We start from the raw sequence: 6,451 nt of genomic DNA on the forward strand, positions 1-6,451 counted from the left end.
AAGGGCAGCACAGTGCCCAAAATATGCAAGTAGGAGGTCAAGCCACTTGGTGGAGGTGGAGGTGTGTTTGGGGCAGAAGTCAGCAGCGCTGTGGGACAGTCTGGTGGAGGCATGATGGAGGTACTTGGTGGAAACTCAATGGGACTTAGGGAGGAACAAAGAAAAGAAGGTTTTGGCCTTGTATAACACATAAATCCAAGAAAGGGGGCTTCAACCCTATGAGCACTACCCATGGTCAGCATCAATTACTTGGGATTGGCAAGTTTGTCCTGCTTAATCTTCTCTGCTCTAGGGTTCACTGTGAGGATTATAAGTCAAACAGGATTTGTAGTAATGGAGAGAGCCTACTGTTATAACCAAACTGTCCTTGTTCCTGCCATCTTAGGTGGGACCCCTGGAGACAGGAAATAAAAGGAGGCTGTCAACATGTGAACGTCCCTTCTTTACTGGCTCTTTAAATCACAGAATTTGTGGCTATTTGAGGGATACTGTTTTGGACACCACTGAACACCTGCTGCCTGGATGTACGTAAATCCAGAAGGCTCCATCTCTAGGCCTTTGGTAAGCAGGAAAAACAGGGACCTTTGCAGATGGTGAACACCAGCTTGAAGGGAAGACTGGCTGGCTTTAATGGTAATTGGTGAGGAAGGCTGGGTTGTCAGCCCTGCTGTGAACACTCAGAAAAATTAAGGGTATTACCTTAACAAGGTGGGGACTGGAGTTGTCTTTGGAACAGAAATATAAATGTTGTCTCCTTTCTGTAGTCATAGGCTGGTGAGTCCATAGTCCAAATAATGTTCCACTTACAAGTTCACTCACTCCTACCCTCACTCTCCTACTTCTCTTGCTTTTCTTCCTTATTCATACTGAATGGATTTTTATTACATAGTCTCTGATGATGCCCTGCTTCTTCCTGGTTCTTGCCATTACTATCGACCTTTATGTAGCCCAATACAGTGTTCCCTCTAGGTCCTGGCCAGTGGCTTCTACTTGACACTGAGGACCTGGGCCATCTGTTTCTAGCTTTGTTCCTCTGGCTAAATTCTAATATCCATGGTCCTCCATGCCCCCATCCCAAGACACAAGTGGATCAGATTGATCATCTCTCTCATTGTGGGCCAAACTCTCTCTGTTCTCCTATATCCCAGAAAGAATTTTGCTTGAATTAATTCTTCACTAACATTAGTGTTACACAGAATGGATCCTACCATTTCTTATAAGAATGAGTAAAGTTTTAGAATCAGAAATGTCCCCATACATAGGCATCATCTGAGTCCATAAGGCAGCAGAGGTTCTAAAATAACTCCTTAGAATCACAGACCTAGAACAAGTACAGGCATTAGAGTCCATATAGTCCAACAGGCCTAATTTACCTCCCAGAGAGGGTAAGTGAGTTCCCACGAGTCTCTCAGAGAAACTACACTGGAAGCCACACTTCCTGACCCAGTGTTTGAGACACTCTCTATCATTAAGAACTCTTTAGCAAGTTACATCGTTCTGGAGGCTGTGAGGAGAGCTTCGAGTAGGGAGAGACTAGCAGGAGAAACATCTAGGAGGCTGTTGTGAAGATACAGGAAAGAGTTGATGGGGGAATTGAGTCTAACATTGAAAGAGTAGACAGCAATTCATCTGTTGGACTTAGAGTAGATTTCTCCACCTGTAAATGAAACAAAGGTCCATCTGCTCCATCCGTATCCTTTCCAGGGACCGGCCATTCCAAGCTGAGGTTATATTGTGTTTGCAGGGGCATTAAGGACCTCCAGGTGATTCGGCATGGGTAGTGTGTAGGAGGCATATAGGAGCAAAGGAGGAGATAATCCACTTCCATGGAATTAGAGTTTCTTTGAAAAGTCTGCAATAGATGTTCATTGTACCCAAGAACTCAGGCATTAGGAAGATTCCAAGGAGGATGCAGCACAAGAGTGGAGCTGTTGAAAGCTCCATACTAAAGAGAATGCAAACACAGACACCACCCATAACTTCTGTCTGTGAACTGGGAGCCACAAAACAGGGGGCAGTGGAGATTATGATGGAGCCATGGGGAGACATCTGGAGCAGGGAGGAGCAAGGTGTCCCAGACCATGGCCAAGAGCAGCCCTGGGAACAAGTGGATACTGCTGAGGAAATAGAAGTTTCTGAGGCTGGCCTACTGGATGGAACATACACTTGTTCACAGAGTCTTAAATGTATTTATATACCAGAGCCAACTGAGCACATGGTGGACATTGTTGTTTACTCACAACTAGTAATCCTTCCAAGTGTGGTTTTTGGAATAAACTGAATTGTTCCCATGTCTGGCCCAGCCACTTACCCATCATCACAGACCATATAGACACAATTTCCTCCCTTTCACTGACATGTGTTAAAGATTTATTGAGCTATGACCTATTAGGTATTTCATAAGATAATATATTATCTTATTTAGTCATAATGTAGCTCTTTAAATACTATCTTATTTTAGATGAGAAAAAATTAGGCTCAAAGACTCACCCCAAAGTCCTACAGCTGATATTTCGAGGATCTGAAACTCTGACACCCATGCAAGCTCTACTCTTCAGCCCTCTTTTCCTGGTAAATCTCAATGAACTGATACTGCCTGGTGTCCCCCTCCGAGGCTGACAGACCTTGGAGTTCCTTCCCTCAGGGATGGGTGATTCCTGCTGTTGTTGCCTCCTCCCCCATGTAAATGGCTGGCTTGCTCCTCTGTGCTTCTCCAAACTTCACACCCAGGGCGGGGCAAGATCAAAGGTCAGAGGCAACAGCTTCCAATGAGAATCTGTATTGAGCAAAACCCTGGTTCAGGCCAGAACCTAATTCCCCCAGGTGTGCTCCATTATCATCTCTCTCATTCATCTTAATAGAAAATAGTCATCATTTATTGATTGCTTACTATGTGCCAGACACTGAACTTTAGATGTATTTAATTTGCACAACAACCCTTTGAGACACATATATATTATCCAAGTTTTATAGAGGAGGAGATTAATCAGCCCAGAGACATTAATAAGGTGCTCAAGGCTCCATAATTAGTAAGTAATGAAGCTGGGATTTGAACCCAGCAGCCTGGATCCTGGCTTTCTCAACTTCCATATTGACCTGTTATCCCCTGGGGTTCTTGATTTTGCCAGTGCCTGACTCCAGACACTGACCACAGTCTTCTTCCTGGTTGTAACTCAATGACTCACAGATTATGTGGGCTCCTCAATCTCCAGTTACAGTCCTGTATTATTTGAACTGATAATGTCCTTCAACTGAACACCTCCTGCCCCAAAAGCTTCTTGAGGCTCATGGCAACACTGCCCAAGTGTTCTGGGTTTAACCCTTTGGAAAGTCAATTATTCCCCTGTGCCAGCTCAGACCTACTCCAAAGTTGAAAACCAAGACTAACTCATGCCCTGAACATGCTGGGTAAACATTTGTCTAGATTATTGCCTACCTGTTAAAAGACCTGCTGAAATCCAAATAGAAATCCAAATAGAAAATATGGGTTTATTGTACTTTGTGTCAATCACATGTATTATTTGTGCTATACTAGGCTGAAGTAACAAACACACAGGATTAGTGGCTCAAAGACAATCAAAACTTGTGCCTTGGCTCAGGTGACAGTCTTGGGAAGTTATGTGGGTTAGCTGGACACCTCTCCTCCACACAGTTATTTAAGACCCTAGCATAACAGATGTTCTGCCATCCTCAGTACAGGGCTTCTGATGTCACTATTGTCATGTCCTTCTCAGGCAAGAAGGAGCAAAGAGTATGGAAGAGGACACAAGGAAGGTTTTCATGGGCCACAGCCCAGAAGTAGCACATATCATGTGTGTTCACATCCTATTGAATGAAATTCAAGCATAGGCCTCCAGCTGCAGAGGAGGCTAGGGAACACAAGCTAGATGCATGCCCAAGAAGAAAACCTGATTTTGGTGAACAATAAACTATTCTTGCCACTTTCCACTTCTAATAAGTAATAGTCTATATATTCATGTTTTAATTTTCTTCTTCAGTTTTCTTTCCTGAATTTTTCTGGGTCAACTTTTTTTTTTTTTATTAATAATGATTTTTTATTATATTATGTTAGTCACCATACAGTACATCCCCGGTTTTCGATGTAAGGCTCGATGATTCATTGGTTGTGTATAACACCCAGTGCACCATGCAATATGTGCCCTCCTTACTACCCATCACCGGTCTATCCCATTCCCCCACCCCCCTCCCCTCTGTAGCCCTCAGTTTGTTTCTCATAGTCCATAGTCTCTCATGTTTCATTCCCCCTTCTGATTACCCCCCCTTTCTTTATCCCTTTCTTCCCCTACTGATCATTCTAGTTCTTATGTTTCTGGGTCAACTTTTATGTATTTATAGCTTTCTACTTTATTGAGTGTGTCTTCTTTAAGTCTATGGAAGGTGACAGAAAAGAAATTAAGTAAATGAGCAATAGTACACGGGTGTACAGCAAAGTATAAAATGATGCCTGTCATACATAGAAGGGAAAATGGGAAGGTAGAAGGTTGTTTGGGTTTTGAAGAAAAGGTTACATTTGGATAACATTTGCCAAGATTTTACAGGAGTTAGGTTGCACCCTGGACATTGTTCACGTCTATACTGGTATTTCTATAATTGTAATCTGGGTAACCTGATACCCTTCATGTGACTAGGCACATTATAGATGTAGATAACTGAGGAATGCAGACATCCATGCTTGCCTGGAATTCTAGTTATGGATATTTTCATGAAGACAGAGAAAATAAAAACCACTATATTTATAAACATTTCTTATAATAAAAGGCAGGGTTTTTCTCCTTTACCTTGAAATGTTATTCATCTCTAATTAATGTATGTCATTCTACCTTCAGATTTGAATACAGATTTCTTGACTTGAATTTTATTAATAAAACTTGTCAGATTAATTATTGGGAATTCATATATTAGACTAATATATAATATTGAAAAATGAATGAAAGCTTTGTTTGATATTATTGAATAATCTCCAAGACATCTGAATGAAGATAGCAAAGTCCTGCTTTATATTCACAGCAATGTCTGCTCATTTTCAGATGAAGGGAAATGGGAAGACTGGGAGACGTGCATCACTTTTGCTCTCTGGCAAAGAGAAAAACAACTTTTTTGTTTTGTTTGTTTTGCTTTTTTGTTTTCTTTTGTTTTGAGAGAAAGCCAACTCTTCTATGAGAGCCACAGAATTGGGTTTCTACTCAGGAACTGTTGGGGAAAAAAAAAAAAAGAAATCTCTTTAAAGATGAATATACCTGAAATTCCAATATGAACTTATTTGTGTGAGACAGTAATCTTCTCTTGTATATTATAAGAAAGCAACAGATGAGGGGGGGAATGTATTAAATATCACTTAAGCAAAAAAAAAAAAAGACAGCTAAGATCTAAGTTTCAAGAAATTAGGGCTGCAAGGGCACTTGAAATAAGCTCAGAGGCTGCTTAAGGGAAGAGAGTAGAAAGGTGGCTGTATGGTAGTAGATTTCAAAACTGTACTTCCTGTAGGTAAGGATACACACTGAAGTGGTACAAAAGCATTTCTTGCACATGTCAGGAGCTGAAGGATCTGGGAAGTCAGGGTGAGGATTGAACAGAGACTATGTCGGGGCGGGAGAGGAAATGCCTGGTAGAACCTTAAGTAGAGGGTTAAAGTCTTTATTATTAGAAAATACATGATCTTTGATTCTAAACATCAACAAAGAAAATGTATGATAGAAAGAAAGCAAAGGCGAATTGGAGAAAACACCAAAAAAAAACCCCAAAACCCTAATCCCTCCCCCCAACCCCCTAAAACTTAAACAACAAAAATACTTGCTGAAAACAGATAGGAAAATCCAACTAATTGATGCTGAGAATAATAAAAAGTAGTTGACCAAGAATCATGGAATGATAAAATTTTAAAAATCAGCAAAATTGATCAGATAAAGAATAACAAAGAAACTTGCAAGGCAATAGATGAACATTTTAACCAAATATTTTGTCTTGAGTTGAAAAAAAAAAAAACCTCTTAAAAAATAAATTGCCCTGATGAAGGAAGATTACCAAGCAGGAATACAAAAACCTAAGGGAAGACATATGATGTGAGCTGTCAAAAGAAAAAAGAAGAAAATAAATAGCAATAACTCAGTATAAAGCAACCTTATAATACCCTGTTGTTTTGCAAGCCCCTTGGGAGCTTCCCAGGTGTAATCTGAAATCAGCCTCCAAACGTGGAGGCCAGGGAGAGATGAAAGAAAGAGGCTAGCCAGCCACTCCAGGTTGGTAGGTGGCAGGTTTAATAAGGAAGGGAACTTACATATGAGGCTTGTCTTGGTAGGCAACAAGATATATGGATCTTGGTACCCACTCACCAAACCTTGAAAGTTTATATAGAGACCTTAGTTGAGTTCAGTCACACATACACTGCAGGTCTTCTCACCACATCACCATCTTGAGGCCATGTCCTTGGAGC

The sequence above is a fragment of the Ursus americanus genome, chromosome 20 (assembly GCF_024610735.1).
Source record: "Ursus americanus isolate L20-20 chromosome 20, mUrsAme1.1.p, whole genome shotgun sequence".
Classification (NCBI taxonomy): Eukaryota; Metazoa; Chordata; class Mammalia; order Carnivora; family Ursidae; genus Ursus; species Ursus americanus.